Genomic DNA, 18,577 nt, shown 5'->3' on the forward strand with positions numbered 1-18,577 from the left:
TTAGCAGATTGCTTGTCATATTAAAAAGCAAATTGTAAACAGTGGCAACTTAGCATAAACATAACTTAAATCACCCGATTTTGATAATTAGAATTTGTAAACGTAACAAATTTAGTTAAAACACCTGAATAATTTTACATGTGCTAAATGGGGTATTCTTTGGGAAACGTTACTTTTCTAATAAACTACCCACTTTTAAAAAATGCATGCATTATAACTGTTTAGTGCACTCGATTTTTATGCGGCAATTTCGGAAACGTAACAAGTTTCATTTTTTTTCTTCAAACTGTTAAAAAGCTGTTTTGTGGTTCTTTATCACCGTCTAGCGGACAAACATTTATTCAACATATTTTAAAATATTTAATGATTACATCATACCTTGATTTATGTATTGTGCTAAGCTGTAAATTATGTAACATGTTTACCTTGAAATAGCTCGAAAATATTAAGGGTCCTAATTGTTGCAGTTCAATGTGCGGTTTGGAATAATGTACCGTTGAAAAATATAAACTTAGCTGAAAGCGCCTGTAAACCTCGTTTACTTTACTCAATATACTCTAGTATTGATCCTAGCTCTGAATGGACTGAATACTCCAGTGAACTTAACTTTTTACTGTCTCGAAACTTATAAGTAACTTCCAGCCATTATGCACCACAGTTTAACAATAGAGTAAATTTAACTAGTTTAAAAATATAAATAACAATAAATTGAGTTGTATGTTGTCCTACAAGTTGTTGTAAACTTAAAGACAAACCACGAGCATAGCAGTTGTATTGTACATTATTATGTAAGTTTCCTGCAAGTCACATCGATTGGCACTTTAAAATGAACAACTATAATTCAATTCCTGAAAATTCCACCCGAAACTCACCTTAAGGCAATCAATTAGTTGCCAATCAACCATTGAGTTCTTGTGGCTTCCAGCATGCTTTGGGCTGCAAAGAAGTCAGTTTGTTGCAACAATTCGACAAACCTTGTTCATTTGAGCGTTTCTACAGCGAGCCTTGGTTGAAGAAAGAGTTGTTGCAGTAATTTAAGTGAAGAAAACCGCTAACTTTTATGTTTACCTTCAGTTAGTATTTATTATACTTTGTTGTTGCATCGCATGGCCGATGTGTTTTACTTAAGGTTATACAAGTGTAAGATATATTGCCAGTTATTTGTACAGCTGATATTTTCATATCTACTAATATTTTGTTGTTGGTTTTTTGTTATGTATAATATATATTTTTTTAAGTTTATGAAAGGCGGATTATGTGTTCACTTTGTTTGGTGGTTGATTGTCATTTTATGCCTTGGTCGTTAGATAGAAGGTTTCATTGACATCTTTGGGTTGTTAGCTTTTATTTTTGGATACATTTTGCTGCGGTTTTAATTTGTAGTACGATTTTAGCTTGTCCTTTTTGTTTTTGAAATATTTTGTTTTATCTTTTTTGTTGTTCGAAGGATTTTGTTTCTGTCTTTTTTGGGTATTTGAAAGCTATATTTTGTTTTTGTCTTTCTTGGTTGTTTGAAGCATTTTGTGTTGTCTTTTTTTGTTGTTCGAAGCATTTTTTTTTGTCTTTTTGGAGTATTTGAAAGCTATATTTTGTTTTTGTTTTTCTTGGCTGTTTGAAGCATTTTGTATTGTCTTTTTTGGTTATTTGAAAGCTATATTTTGTTTTTGTCTTTCTTGGTTGTTTGAAGCATTTTGTGTTGTCTTTTTTGTTGTTCGAAGGAGTTTGTTTTTGTATTTTTTGGGTTTTTGAAAGCAATACTTTGTTTTTGTCTTTCTTGATTATTTGAAAGCTATATTTTGTTTTTGTCTTTCTTGGTTGTTTGAAGCATTTTGTGTTGTCTTTTTCTGTTGTTCGAAGGATTTTGTTTTTGTCTTTTTTGGGTATTTGAAAGCTATATTTTGTTTTTGTCTTTCTTGGTTGTTTGAAGCATTTTGTGTTGTCTTTTTTTGCTGTTCGAAGGATTTTGTTTTTGTCGTTTTTGGTTATTTGAAAGCTATATTTTGTTTTTGTCTTTCTTGGTTGTTTGAAGCATTTTGTATTGTCTTTTTTTGTTGTTAGAAGGATTTTGTTTTTGTCTTTTTTGGTTATTTGAAAGCTATATTTTGTTTTTGTCTTTCTTGGTTGTTTGAAGCATTTTGTGTTGTCTTTTTTGTTGTTCGACGGATTTTGTTTTTGTCTTTTTTGGATATTTGAAAGCAATACTTTGTTTTTGTCTTTCTTGATTATTTCAAAGCTATATTTTGTTTTTGTCTTTCTTGGTTGTTTGAAGCATTTTGTGTTGTCTTTTTTTGCTTTTGTCTTTTTTGGGTATTTGCAAGCTATATTTTGTTTTTGTCTTTTTTGGGTATTTGAAAGCTATATTTTGTTTTTGTCTTTCTTGGTTGTTTGAAGCATTTTGTGTTGTCTTTTTTTGTTGTTTAAAGGTTTTTGTTTTTGTCTTTTTTGGTTTTGAAGGATTTTGTTTTTGTATTTTTCTTTCTTTTGAATGAAATATTTTGTTTTTGATTGTTTGAAGGATTTTTTGTCTTGTTGGCTGCTTGGATAATATTTTGTTCAATACTTTGTTTTGAACGTTTTAGTTTAATGGAAGGTTTTTGCTTTTACTGTTTTGTTGTTCAAACCTTTTTGTTGTTCTTGGAATGATTTTACATTAAATTTTCTGCTTGTTCAATATTTTTTTTTCAATTTTAATGTACCTGATGACTATTGCTGTTTGTTTTTTTGCTTGGTGGTTTGTTTTGATTGTGTTTAAATTGCTTTTAAAGTTTACGGAGTAATTATATTGTTATATTAACTTGTCATTTCTTGTAATGAATGAATTGGAAGTTTATGGTGATAGACCACAAAGTGTAGCCTGTGTATGTATTCCACTGACAAACTATTTTGTGGTTTTACAAGTTGTGCGCGAGGCTGAAACATACATTTGAGATTTGTGCAGTCAAATGTATCTAACCCTAACTTATATTAAGCCTTATTGTTTTGTATAACCTGCCGCATGACAACATATACTCACAGAAAGCTTAACAAGCTGTTTTTCTGCGCAGAACATCAACTTCCAACAGAAGGCTGCAGCCAACAAGGAAAGAGCAGCAAGTTTAGCGGAGCACGCAGCAGCTGGTAAGTTTTCCTGCGTGGACCACAACACTTACCTGCTTCACATTCAACGTTGGTTTCAAATACGCAGATTAAAGCGCCTCTGCTTTGATAAAGATGGAGCAACTATACAACGGAATCATTATGATATTTCACATCAAGGTAAATTAAAACTGTATTTTGTTGCATGGGTCGGAATAAACCTATTTACAATATACAGCAACTTGTAATCTTCGAAATATTAGGTGCTATAATACCACATAATAAACACGGGCTGTAAAAATATAGTCTTACTTTCTGCTTAAGTTACATATCTCAACAAACTTTTTTACCAAAGTATGCAATAACAGAATGCGAATCAAAAGTTATGCCTAATATGCCAGTGCCACAGCATTTGTGACAATCGCTCACTTAAATAACTTGCTGAATAATGTAGTACAATACTCTTAATACATAATTAAGTAGTACAAAATGTAGTGAAGAAGGGTTTCTGGTATTAGAAACATCATATTCTACTTTAAGTTTTTTTTGTTACACCTTTATGTTTGTTTTGAATTTGCTTTTTGGCTTTTAGAATGAGACCGGAATGCATACGTTTAATGTTTGTGTGTAAAGGAATATTACTTTGTCAAACTTCATCAGTTAACTGTATTGTAAAACGCCATTTTGTTGGTAAGTTTGGATTTTGCTTGTTTGATTTAAGAGTTACGTGTATGTTTAGCGATTTACGCAATAATCGGACTTTCGCGTTTGACATGATTTACCAAGTTTCCTCTCTCGCCAGTCGGGCGATTGGGGGTCAAGTCATATTGAACTTAACCATCCTTATGATTTTACTAAACCAACCAACTGTGTGCTTGAACATCTAAGAACTAAAGGCCTATTTTAGATTGCTGTCTTTTGACCAACGTTTACTTGTAGTTTATAAACATGCGTTATATTACGGTTTGTCAATGGAACAAAATCATTATTAGAGACACTTATCGAATAAAAAACATGTAAATTGGCGAGCGAGCAAATGCCAGCCCTAATACAACAACAATCCTCAACATAAATCGAATATCACAATCCTCAAAATAATCGAATATAATTTTTATGTGCAGGTGATATGGACATGAGTTATTCGATTATAAAGTTGGCCGAGGTAGGTGCGTCATTGTTTATATAGGTTGGCAATGTCATGGTGACAAGTGGTGGTCAGTGTCATGTTGGCAGGTGGTCGGTCTCATGTTGGCTGGTGGTCAATGTCATTGTGGCAGGTGGTCGGTATCATTTTGGCTGGTGACGGGTGGGCAGGCGTTGTTTATGTTGGCTGGTGGTCGGTGTCATGTTGGCTGAGGTTAGTTTCATGTCGTCAGATGGTCGTTGTCATGTCGGCAGGTGGTCGGTGTCGTGTTGGCAGGTGGTCGGTGTCGTGTTGGCAGGTGGTCGGTGTCGTGTTGGCACGTGATTGGTGTTATGTTGGCAGATGGTCGGAGTCATGTTGGCAGGTGGTCGGTGTCGTGTTGGGTGGTCGGTGTCATGTTGGCTGGTGGTCGGTGTCATGTTGGCAGGTGGTCGGTGTCATGTTGGCTGGTGGTCGGTGTCATGTTGGCTGGTGGTCGGTGTCATGTTGGCTGGTGGTCGGTGTCATGTTGGCAAGTGGTCGGTGTCGTGTTGGCAGTTTGCCGGTGTCATGTTGGCTGGTGGTCAGGTGGTCGGTGTCCTGTTGGCTGGTGTTCGGTGTCATGTTGGCAGTTTGCCGGTGTCATGTTGGCTGGTGGTCGGTGTCGTGTTGGCAGTTTGCCGGTGTCATGTTGGCTGATGGTCGGTGTCGTGTTGGCAGGTGGTCGCTATCATGTTGGTTGGCAGTTTGCAGGTGTCATGTTGGCAGTTTGCACATGTTGGCTGGTGGTCGGTGTCGTGTTGGCAGGTGGTCGCTATCATGTTGGTTGGCAGTTTGCAGGTGTCATGTTGGCAGTTTGCACATGTTGGCTGGTGGTCGGTGTCATGTTGGCTGGTGGTCGGTGTTATGCTGGCAGATGGTCGGAGTCATGTTGGCAGGTGGTCGGTGTCGTGTTGGGTGGTCGGTGTCATGTTGGCAGTTTGCCGGTGTCATGTTGGCTGGTGGTCGGTGTCGTGTTGGCTGGTGGTCGGTGTCGTGTTGGCAGTTTGCCGGTGTCATGTTGGTTGGCAGTTTGCAGGTGTCATGTTGGCAGTTTGCACATGTTGGCTGGTGGTCGGTGTTATGCTGGCTGGTGGTCGGAGTCATGTTGGCAGGTGGTCGGTGATATTGCGATAATCCAAACTGTAGCAAGAGTAAAATCATTTAGACCACCACGATTTAATTTTAAAATTTATGTTGTTTTAAACATTGGTTCTTAACCTCTCTGGAGTTTCAATTACCCTATTTTAGAAATTTAAAAGTTTTAACCCGTAACCAATTAAGAAATAAACAACAATGTAATGACCAATTAAATTGTACTCCAAAACGTGTGACTGGTTGACTGGTCAGGTTCAGTTTTGGGTTAAAGTTTGTTTCAAAACACGGTTCGGTTTCGGTTCAGAGCAATTCAAAAGTTCCGGTTCAGCTGCAGTTCGACTATTGTTATTTCAAACCTGTTCATAAAGTTCCGGTTTGGGTTTAATATAAGTTCTGGTAATAATAAAGCTGTTGGTCAATAAATGACAGAAAGATTAATTATTAAATTGTACCTCGTAAATATTCAATTTCAATTAAGCATTAAAAAGCAAATATTGAAACCTTTGAACAATAAAGTAGCATCGTTTTATTCAATAGATATACATTTGTTTTTCCATCATATTTTGCGCTGTTGCTGCGTATGTTACACTAAGTATTTGTATGATTTACATTTATTTAAGATGAACCTACAGTCCTATAAAAGTTAACCTATGATTTATCACTTATTAAGTACAAACCTTAAAGGCTACAATTTTGAAAATAGTATATAGTGACTCTTGTAATATATGTTTTGACGTCATGCTGTAGTGATTCGCCTTTCTGACGGTTTTAAGTCCGGTTTAGGTTCAGGTTCTTTCAAAATATTCGGTTATTTAAAATCTTACAAAAAAACGGCCCGAAACCGGTTCATAAAGTTCGGGTTCGGTTCCCTGTTTCAAATAAACAATTTAAATTGAATTAAACAGAAGGCTTTCGCTACATTGTTTTTGGTCATTTACAATAAAGTCGAACAATGATATTGAAGCCGAGAAATGTGGTTTATTTACACAACGAAACAATAACCACGATACAATGGCAAATTGCAGTAAATTGTCTGTAAATTAAGAAAATCAATTAAAACACATTGAAATTGGAAATTTATTTCCATTACTTAAATTTGAGAAAAAATTAAACGGCCAAGAAGCATTATAGTTAGTTTGTAATAATATTTTGTAGAGATTTATTGACCTTTATAAGCTTAGGAAAGCATCTAATGATTAATTATTAGAAAGATTAGTTGATTATATTCATTGTTCAATTTTGTTTTTGCTCCATTTTGAAGATGACGAATCTGTGAAACAGGATTCACGATAATTAAAGCAAAAACCCAGTGTTGTAATGACTTAAGTTAAAGTGCACTTAGGTTACGATTTTCAAATGACTTGACTTAACTTAAGTCTTTTGGACAGGGGGCTTGGGTTAAAATAAAGTGTTTTTAATAGGCATTTTTTATAAAATTGACTTATTTATCTCAATTTTACACATAAACAATTAACTTGCGATATGTTGCGTGTTTGTTATTTTTTATTTTATTGTTATTCATAATTGGTTGAGTTTAACCATTTTTAATATTTTGAGGTTTAATTTTTATGACAAAGACTTGACTTAAAAACTTGCTCTGATTATGACTTGATTGGGATTTTGACTCAAATGTGACTTAAGCCGTTTCAAAATGAACTGTTTACAACACTGGCACACACACAAAGTAATGATGATAAGAGCACATAATACACAAAATAAAAGTAATTTCAAGAAATTAACGACCAAAAACATAGTGTATGTTCGTTTTTCTACTAAAATGACATTAGTCAACGATAACGGAAAATTAATATCCAATATGTGGACTAAAATAAAATTAGTGTCCGTACAATATAATCGTTCTCAATAAATTGTGTTAAACTTACCATTTTTTGTTATATGAAGATGCTTTTTCTTGATTGAAGTTGTTTACAATCTCACTATTTTCCTCCTAAAGAAATTTGAAATTATTTTACATTATTATTAATGTTTAATCAAGTATTATTTTGTTATGTATAGATGGGGGCGTATCCCAAAATTATTCAAAAAATGTAAAGTGATCTAAATGAGGTATTTTATTTTAATCCTAATAAATTATAATAGTTGTGTCAAACCAACAAGCAACAATTCAATACTTTATTAGCAAAAACTTCTTCTCACCCTCAAATTTATGTTCGCCTGAAAACTTCTGATTCTTTCTAGTTTTCCAAGGCCGCCACCTCCCCTGTACAAAAAAATCATGCATCAAGAAAATACTCAACTTGGACTTTTGTCCAATATCTCTTAAATGAAGTGTTTGCATTCAATACATTTTATAAAATTGTGTTATTAATCATACTTTTTGCACACAACACAATTTGCTTTATGTAATCTTTGTTATTTTTGGTTGAGTTATGGCTTATAATTATACGAGTTTACCAATTTCAACTTAAGGAGTCAACAACATTGTTTCTATTTTCTAGTCGAATCGACGAGTAATAAGTCTTCCTATATTTAACACCGGTTTGGCTGTTTGTTGTAACTATAGTTGTACATTCTGGGTTTCGGCCAAAGTTTATTTAAGTCTCACATTTTATGAAAATGTTTTAGATTGATAGCAGTATTTCAAATTTCTATCATTATTTATTACGTTTTTTTTTTATTTACGTGAACTTACGGTCCTTGTGACGTCACAGTATCAGTCATCATCAAAAAAGCAGCACAAACCACAACAATAAATATCAGTTTGTTCATTTTCAACTTATCGCTAACTTTTACAATTAAAACTTTAAACCAAGTTGTTTATTCAATAAGGTAAACGCAAGCTACACATATTTCCTTTAAAACTATTTTAAATCTTAAATCATAAATTCGATTGATATTAAGTTATTCTTGTAATTCTTTACACTTAGCTTCAGTGTTAAAAATAAGTCGGACAGACATTTCACAAAAATAATTATCCAGGTACTCAGCACTGGTAAAAAAGGTATCTTTTTAAATGTATTTAGACTAATATTCCAGTAACCTCATGCTTCCTAAGGTTAGTTGTTAAAATTTTCTTTCCCTGCTTCGGTTTCTAGGGAAGACCTTTCACAGACAATATATTCCAGCCATCTGTGGAGAACAAACAACTGCGACGCCTTAAAATCAAGTTTATTCAAGTTGCAATGACGTTTTTCCGTCACGTTTAGGCAATCTTGGGTGCAATGCATTAATGTTGGAATCACGTTTTTCAGGAACGACATTCTTATACTTTCGGGTTGCTTTAATTTGGCTTTTAAAGGTTCAAGTTTGTCCACAAGAAATTTAAAACGAAATATTTTACGAACCTCTTTGTATATTTATAGTTTTTTGTTCATTTTGTTTTAGGTTGTAATTTCTCCTAAATCGCTTAAAAATGCTATAGTTGCCAAAATGTCGTTTTTGTTTGATTGGACCAGCAACCAATTGCGAATCAAACTTTACCGTTTCTTTTCTCATTAATTTTTTTTCACTCTTTGGCAGGTTTTTTTTAAGGTTTGGTTTGGGTGACCGCAAGTAGTTTTAAGAGACCGCAAGTGTTTCATTTAAATACCAAAAAGTTGCAAGTCCAAAATTTGGGAAACCGCTAGAGGAATTCGGGGGACCGTTTCGGTCTTTTCATTGTGGGTCGCGCAATGAAACTTAAACTGAAAAAGTTGGGAAGCACTGGTTTAGCAAATTATAACATTTATTAATATATTCTAAATCAAAGCTTATTCATCAAATGGACACAAACATTACTATCATCAAAAGCATTAAGTTTGTGCAGGACAAAATACAGTAAAACCAATATTAAAAACTATGCCAATATGTTTTACCAACAATAATTTTGAATTAAATTTAATGTAATTGTTTTACCGGTTGAGCAAAGTAAAAACTAAAATTAAAATTTCTGGAGGTTAATGAGCGAACTGGAAGTCAAAAGACAATTGGGAACATAGTAAATCAATTATTGCGACGTTTGTTAAGTCGTTCCTTGCGTGAGAACTTTGTCTTGAATGTTGTAATGACGTGTTTATTGAACTTCTTGCACGTTTATACATGTCTTGATATTGGCAAAGTTTCAAACTTGACTGCAAGAGTTCTGGTATGTGACGTCCTCGATATTTTACAAACTCTGGTTTGCTTTTAAATCGCTTGATATTTAACTTGTATGCGGAAGTAGGCGACCACTGCTCTACCAACTGAACTAACAACAAAGTGAAAAAAATAATGTTTACTAAGATTTGTGTAAATGTTTAATTTCGTAACAAAATCGCTTTTTTATTCTAGCTGCCCCTACAATTTTTATAAAATGTAAAGTTAATAGTTTACATAAAATCAAGTTGAATTTTTTTATTTAATTAAATCTCAATATACATTTTTCATTATTTATCAAAATGTCTCTATGTTAGCTTCTGGTGCGCTTATGCGGGCTTTTCATTGGAACAGAACAATATGAGTTGTGTCGTCACACTTGCGTCGGGCATTAAGTTAAGTATTCAGTTAACCGATTTCAGATTTTAATTTTCATTCCTTTTGCTTCGCTTTACTTTACTTTACTTCACATTTTTTTTTGTCACTACCCTTTTACCTTTACACTCCTAATTACTCATTATTTTACTGTTTTAGCCTTGAAGTGACATTCCTTCGTTTGCAAACCGTTTTGGAGCACGAGGTTAGTCTTGTTGTTGTGATATAACATGATCTTGGAGCAAGCGAGCTAGCATTCGCCCAAGAAAGAGACCATCGTTGTTGTTCGCGCCACGCGGCTTCTTAAAAATCAAGATTTCGTACAAGTGTCACTTCCACCGCTCGGTGTCGCCCTTGAGCTCGATTAATTAACCGAGATCAAATGGCTGAAGCTTAATCTGAGCAAGGCTGTCAGAACAACACGGCGCTGCGAATGAGAGATGTTTCATTTTCGCACACAGCAGTTAATTTATCGTTTGTTTGTCGATATTTGTGACCCTAGCTTGTGGATAACAATTGAGGTTACTTAATATTACTTTAATTTTATCGACAAATCAGGGACACTTCGATATCTTTAAAGTCCACACGTTTTTCTTGTGTAAACGTTACGTTTTGATTCGAGATTTTTAACCACAGTCATTTTAATGAAAGCCTCACAAATATAAACCCTGTAAAAACATTGATGTGTTTACTTAGTGGCTTCATCTAACACAAACAAGGCTGCCACCCGTGTTTTATGACCTCTTCATTATAAATCTCCAACACAGAAACTCACTTAAGATGCTGATTGCTTTAAACGCGATATTGTAAAGCTACCATGGGTCAGACCCAGGGGTTGGCCACTAGGCCATGTCCCAACCCGACATAAACATGTTGTTTCCAGCATTTACTGTGCAAATACAAAATTTCTGGACTTTGCGAACTTATTTTTTTCCTCATTTTTTGACCGTTTTATGCAATATGTCAGCCCAAAGGCGCTATATGCATACGATTGCATGTTTTGTCATGTGTGGAATCATAAACTATTTTTGCCACAAACTCTAAATGCAGTTTGTTTCCAAATTATCATTTAATGCCACTTCTTAAAAAAGATTTGTTTTGTGCTTCGCGTGATTAACCTGAGATTTCACTTGCATATTTGCGCACATGTTCACTGGAGAACAGCAGATGTTTTAAAAGTAGCTGGTTTTCTTGTGTTTAATTTACTTTGTTTTAATGCACTTCACTCCTTGCCTTAGTTCGTTTCTTGCTGTTACACTTTTACGTTTTCACTACTAATCACTAGGGCCATTTTTTTAACCTTAAAAAAATTTCTTTTAACTTTATTGACTTTAGCGGGCCCTACTAATGACTTATTGTTTTAGCCTTTGAGGGGCATTCTTTTGTTTGCGATGCAAACCGTTCTAGAGCACGAGGGCATTCTTGTTGGGTAGTTCACTGTTTTAGAAGCAAACGAGCTGTGTTCGCGCAAAACGTGACGTAACTTATGACGTCATCTCTAATAACGTCTCAAAAAGTTGCTCTAAACGCCACCGTTGGACGCACCGGACGATTTGCACTTGTTTGGGTTGATGAGTGTTAATAGGAAGGGGCTAGCGTTCGGGTTAGAGTTGGAATTGTTAGGATTAGTGATGATGTTGAGGGTAGGGTTTTAGGTTAGTTACAAGTTTTTTAGGCATATTTTAATTTTTTCATCTCATATATATATTTTTTTTTCATATTTTAAAGGGCTTAGGCCTTTATTCGATAATATGCTATTGCGACACTTATTTGCTAGTCTAAATTTGGTTCAAAATTCAGTTTTATTTTGACGTTGATGTTTTTCCAATTACTGTTTTATTACTGGAATCAAGTGAAACCTAAACATCCTAATCACAATACAAGGGATTTTGAGTCAATTTAAATAAACTATTCAAGCTTTTTTTATTTTGGTTGACATAAACGCTGTAGAATTTCACTAATTTTGATAATTTGACCTTTTTAATTGTAACATATTTAGTTAAAACTTCTGGTTTAATTTACCCTGTTGTCATTTGATTTAACAATGCAAATTCTTCACTCATTTCCTGGGGGTAAATGTTTTTTATCGCACGTGTTCTAGTTTCATAGATACATGGTTCGATCTCTCTTCACAGACTCGAGACACATAAAAGGGAAGGTGTTACGTAACAATGCCGAGCGCTGCGCTGTATTGTGACGCGTGTTGCCAAACAATGGCTTGGGTTCTATAAAATGAGATTTTTGATATTTTACAAACTCTGGTTCGCTTGAAATCGCTTGATATTTAGCTTGTATGCGGGAATAGGCGACCACTGCTCTACCAACTGAACTATCAACAAAGTTAGTAAACTAATATTTATTAGGTTTTTGTGTAAATTTTTCGTCATAATAAAATCTCTACCCTATCCTAATTACTCTTACAACCTTATAAAATCTTCGAAAAAAAACTTAATAAAGTTTAATTTGTGTCAATTTTAATTAAAGAACAATTGGTGAACAACACTCATATATACATTTTCGAAATTTTATATTAGGCTTCTACAAACAAATTTTTGACAACTGCAAATAATTTACCAATAAGAAACCTTTAAGAGGCTGAATAGGATTCAAAAGTAAGCATTATGAGCTTTCATATTTTGTTTTAACGCTTTAATTATAATAATTCTAATAAAAGTACTTATGTCTGTAGGCCAGAGCTTTGGCCACCATTTATGGTTTCAAATGTGATTTGGCCACCATTTAAGGTTTCAAATGAGCAGCAACAGTTAGAAAGAAGTTTATTTTTTCAGTTTCAAACCACGTCTTGCAAGTTTTATTGTTTTGTCGCATTCCTTAATTATCTTACTCGCCAAAGGATCGTCGATTTTTCTCCACATCTTGATTGCTGTTTTTGAACTCTGTATTGCTTTGTCATGAAGCTTCATCTGCAAATAACATTCACCGATTCGCTTGTGACAATCTGCAATACACATCGCTGCATCTTTATCGGGATCCGACGTCGAAAGAAGTTCGATTTCTTGTTTAAAGCATTTCACCGCATTTTCAAACTTATCAAGTTGTTGATACGAACGACCGACAAAACATAATAAATATTTTAGATCTTCAAATGGAAGCTGTTTTATATATTCTTGCCCTTTATCAAAATAATCAACAACCTGCTCATGTTTGTTTAGTTTAAATCTACCAACAATAAGTTCCCCATAACATTTTCCAATACACTCATCTTTTTTTGTTTTATGAAATCCTAAAAACATTCCTAGAGAAGTTTCTAGTGTGTTGTAAGCTTCCTCGGAACGATCAAGTTTGTTGAGACAAATTCCAGCATTTAATTTCGCATTTGCAACTAACATCATAAAGTCATATCCCTGATGTCCATCATATGTGGAAATTGCTTCTTTATACTGATCTAACGCTAATTTGTAGTTATTGTTGATTTCATTGTGCATTCCAATACACCTATGCATTTCAGCTTTGACACGAACTTTGCGTCGCTGAAATTGTTTGCTTGAGGAGTAGAGCTCATAAGCTTCCTTAAGCAAATCACTAGCTTGTGGAAAGTTGTTTTTTTTTACGTAAAGTTTAGCCAAGAGACATTTGCATTCAGCAGGAAGATGAAACTTGTTGTTTGGAACATAATGCTTACTCTTAGAAATATTTTCCGCCATTTTAATGACCTTTTTAGCTTCTGTGTAGTTTTCCATCTCGATGTAAGTATAAGCGAGATTTAGCAACGCATCTGCTGTGTCGTGATCTGAAGTTTCATCGAAGGCCTTTTCACGACATTGAAGTAGATATTTCTCACCGTATTCAATACTTTCTTTGTATTTACCAATATAGCAGTAATATCGAGCAGCATTTTGTTGAGTGTTTTTCGAAATATTGTCTTTTAAAACAAGATTAATCATGTTACCAGCCTTCTCAAACATTTGCTCTTTAACATACAACCGGAACAAGTCACATTGTAGTTTTCGTGTAACCATATCTGTGCTGCTTGAATGCAAAGCTTTTTCGTAGCAATTAATCGCATCCAAATTCATTCCAAGCTCATTGTAACAAATTCCCATCATATACAACGTTTTCCACAACACTACAGACCGCATTGGATCGTGGTCTTCCATGCAATCTAAAGCACATCGAAAGCGCTTCAAAGCGATTTTATGCTGATTAAGATGATAGTGACATAAACCTTCCCAAAAGCAACTCAGTGACTTTGCTTCTTTTAACTCAAATATATTTTTGCTTCTTGTTTTTTTCATAACCCTAATTGCTTCGTTATACAAACGTAAAGAGATAAGTGAAAGTATAACACGCATCCAAGTTAATTCTCCTGTTTCAGATTGCTTGTTGGTGAACAATTGCAAAGTGGAAGCCAAAGTAAAAAATTCAACAATTCTTGATTTTCCAAATACTTCAAGCAACAAATCATGAAAAGGTTCGAATCTTGCGTCAAGATAATCGCACTGGCGGGAGTATTTGAAGTAAACCCGCAACCTAACTTCACAGGCGAAAGCAAGTGCGAACATAAAATCATCCGATTGTTGCTGTGATATTTGTCTTGGAGTCAATTCACACAGAATATCGAAAGAAGACGATGATTTGCAATTATATCGTCTACCAAGTGCTGCAATAAACAAAGTGACGCTTCGAAATACGACGTTTTTGATGTTTACTGAGTTTTCAATATACATCAAATTCAAGCATTCATCTATGTTAAATTTGTCAGTATCCTCCTTAAGTTGGTTTTCTAGATTCTCATCAAAACGAGGTTGTTGTAAGATGTCAATTGTTTTTATCTTCATTTGATCGTAGATTGCATCATCGCCACAAACAAAGCATATTTTAGTTAAAATATCGCCCAAGTGGTAACCGTTTTTGAGGTCAATATCCCGTCCAAGATATTCAAGCATTTCAGAAACAGGTTTGATCAGCTCAGTATCCCAGGGTTTGTTCGGTGTAGCTGACCTGCCAAGTGGGAACTTGCAAGCATGTGGCATCATTCCATCAAACGAAATGCCTCGAGGAGTGTGCGCATCAAAGAACCAATCTTGGTCGATTTCCTGATCATTAATGAAAGGCAAAACTACGCTTGGTATTATGGTTTCACCAAAGTTTACCACCACAACTTGAAACATCACAGATACCCAACGGAAATATTCAAGTATATTATCATAATCTGAACGATTTTGAACACCTTCTACCAACAAATAGATGTGCTCGAAATCTGAATAAGGAGTTATTTCATTTCTAGCAAGTGATCCCATTCCAACCAAAGCATATTTACAAGGAGCTGGACCTGTAACTTCCACACAAAACTCCATTATATCTGCCATGAGCCACTTGTATTTTTCTGTGATTATTCTTTGCAAACTCTCTATCAGACTAGCTCTACGTTGATCGGTTTCTGCAAGTGAAATTGCCTTTAACGCAATATCGTTTATCCAACACCGAAAGTCTTTCACTTTAGTAACAGATGCTTCAACTAGTTGCTTCAAACTGTCCACACTGGTGTCATGGCTGCCAGCAAGTTGAACAACGCGCGAACAAAGCTCATCGAGATCTTTCTCAACCTCAGCAACGTTGTCAGGTTTCCTCACAACAGCTGCATTTAACAACACGGCGCTGCGAATGAGAGATATTTTCTTGTCTCTACCCTCGGGTAATTCATCAGCTATTTCGTGATATGCCCGGCCGAGTTGATGGATAACTTTGGCGGATTGTTTTACATCACGTTCCTTTCCGTTTGCGTAACATAATGACTTTAATTTCTTTGTAAGTTGAAGAGTTTTAACTTTGTAAATACTATCTTTATTTTCTGAGCACCTTTGCATATTTTAGCTAGTTGTAAAAAAAATAATGGAGCAAGTGCTGAAAAATATTACAACACAGATAAAACGCAACCATTATATTTCTGTGGTAAGTTCACTTCTGTTTACAAACAACCTTTAGTCCAACTTCTAAATTACAAGCAACCAAGTTCTATTGACTTCGGTATAGCCTACATTGTAACTATGGCTCAACATTAACTTAAAGCAACACAAGAAGGCTGGTTGTGACGCGACAGTAACCAACTGTGGTGCAACAAGAAGGAAGTGTGGAGATTTATGCGGTAACCATCAAAAGACCGTGACGAGCATTAAAGGGAATTTCTTTCGAGTTAGTTTTTTTTGTTCATCCAAATCTGAACAAAAGTGTTTTTAGTTAAATTTATATTGGTCAGGTGAACTTAAAATCTGAGTTTTTATCGTTTGAACATCACGGGCCGAAGATTTTTTACTAAAAAACTTTTTTAGCAAAAATATTCAATTTTTTTAAATTACACACTAACATTTCAATTAAGCATTTATTTATACGAAAACTAAGTCCATGGACCCGGTTTGAAAACTACTGCGCTAATAAGTTAGTTGCTGAGTAAGTTTAAGGGTGGTTGCATCTCTATTGAACAACAGCCACGTTTTCCAAACATTGACTTTTTATACTGAAGGTATTCGGCTTCGGCTGGAATATTAAAAGATGAGGAAATAAATGTATTAATTTGGTTTTGTTTAAATGTAAGATTAAATAAAAACAAATTGCTCCGCAGTCTTCTGGTGTTGTTCGGGCTGATTCAGGTACTAACCGTACTAATTGTGAATTTTATTCACAACTAGTCATATTTGTGTAAATTAAAAACAGTCTGAAACCATTTCTTCCAAGCCAAACCATAACTGAATCAATTAACAATGATCAGCTGTGAAATAAGCCTAGTACCTGGCAGAAGTGGACATCTAGACATTTTTAGCTGTCTAATTCGGCAAATTGGAGAGAGCTGCTGCTAACACTAGTTTTAATCTAATGCGGGAGCCGTCAATTTTCGTTCTGCACCAATGTGGGAACTGTTTGTGTGTTGTAATTTTAGTTCTAATCTAATTTGTAATTAAGCTGTTTTTTAGCTATGAATGTGAAATAAAAATCGTCAATCTATGCTAGAAGTCACACTCTTACGAGAAAAGTTTTTTTTAAATGAATTTTGAAACTAACAAAAGTAATTCTAGTTGGGATTTTATTTAAGTTTTTTGCAAGCTCGTTAGTTCTAATTGTAATCGTAGGTGCGGCTGCCATAAGTACTTTCTGCCACAGAAAATCCACCTTTATTTTTAGATTAGCCAATAATCTAAAATCTATAGCTAGGATCAAGTTTTTAATCGACTTTATGGATTTATTATACTTAATTAAAATTAAGCAAAACGATTCTTGTTGTTATAATTATTGCGCAATGAAAGTATTACTTCAAAATTGTGTCGATTTGACTTAAACTTCAGTTAGTTTGCAAATGACATACACAAAAAAACGCGTAGCGTCTTTCAAACCCTAATAACAATCACCTGCCATTGTGACGTAATAGTGGAGGTTTGCTTATGTTCTAAACTAAAAACAAATCTAGTTGTCAAAGTCACTGTTTCAAATTATGTTTTACAAACCAAGGCAAAATATTTTTTACATTGCAACTACAGCTCAACATTAAGCTACACACAATAAAATAGGCTGGTTGTGACGCGACAATGTCTGACTGTGGTGCAACAAGAGGGAAGTGTGGCGCTTTTAGTGCGTTGGCAATAAATCGACCGTGACGAGTTATACCACGAATCCAAAAAGAAACGCTTGACTTGGCTACGGCCTTGTTTAACCACGAGCGGAGCAACACATTCGACGCCCACAAATGAGAATGGCGGATGGTTGGGCGTGATGCGCTCACGCGGTAAGTCGGCCATCTTCTCTTGTCCGCTGGCCGCATATCGTCGGCGGCAGAAAATGCATTTTCCAAGCACTCGTCGTACAGCAACTCCTCCGCGAACGACCCAATATGTTTGGCGCAGCAAGTTCCATGTTAGGCCCATGCCAGAGTGGCGAACTGTTTGGTGGTGATCCTCAATAATCAAGTCCGTTACGTGGTGGGTGTTTGTGTGGCAGTATCACGAATGATTCAGATCGTATGATACCGGAGCGTAATTAAGGCGCCCTCCAACGCGCAAAACACCTTCGACCAACATCGGGTTCAGTTTTGGCAAGGTCATTTTATTTTCTCTTTCTGACAGTGTGACGAAACCCGGATTTCTTCTGAGAAGTTTTGTTTTTCCACGTACTTGATCACTGCGAGTTCGCCAGTTTTAAGTTCAGGTACAAAACGAAGATGCAAACATTGATTTCTTGTTTTGTATGTAACTTACGAAACGCAGCAACCAAGCTACAGCGTTTTCAACCTCGTCCAAATAACGATGACGAATAACGTCAATCGATGTTTAGCAAAGGCGGTAGAACTCAGGTGAAACATGAAAAAGGTATTGCATCATTTAGTTTGAGAAAATGCAAATCTTGTGCGGGCGAAGTTGTTCGTTCTTTATTACTATATTTTGGTATTTGCATGCACAACTTCGCTCGCTGGTCGTTCGCAAATAGCAGAGAAATACAGAGCAACGTTGCTCACAATTCGCGCACACTGCTCGCTCTTAAGCAAGAAGTGGTTTGATAAGCTACAATTGAAAGAAAGTCATGACGGATTTGGGGGATTAAAGTCATTCTTAGGCGTGGGAAGGTATTGTGTGATTTTACTAAAATCCTGTGATTCAGCTGCATAATTTCGGAAACAAATCGCAGCATTCAGTATGTTTTTGGCTTGCTATCTCTAGTACCAAAAATCATGGTCATAGTTAAGCAGAAAATCACATCGTTTAATAAAATAGAGTGGCTGTGACGCGACGATAACCGACAGTGGTGTAACAAAGGAACTGTGGAGCTTTTTGTGCGTTTGCAATCAAT

General features: G+C 35.2%; 1 long non-coding RNA gene across 1 annotated transcript; it reads right to left on the reverse strand.

Annotated features, from left to right (window-relative positions):
• Positions 1–6,293: 6,293 nt before the first annotated feature.
• LOC146139126 (uncharacterized) lies at positions 6,294–8,134 on the reverse strand. Its single transcript, XR_014501328.1, has 4 exons — positions 7,989–8,134; positions 7,493–7,556; positions 7,219–7,283; positions 6,294–6,605 (listed from the first exon to the last, which is right to left on the reverse strand). It is a non-coding gene; the product is annotated as an uncharacterized LOC146139126 (long non-coding RNA).
• Between the last annotated feature and the right edge of the window lie 10,443 nt (positions 8,135–18,577).

Source organism: Ascidiella aspersa, chromosome 6 (genome assembly GCF_963924565.1).
Source record: "Ascidiella aspersa chromosome 6, kaAscAspe10.2, whole genome shotgun sequence".
NCBI classification, from domain to species: Eukaryota; Metazoa; Chordata; class Ascidiacea; order Phlebobranchia; family Ascidiidae; genus Ascidiella; species Ascidiella aspersa.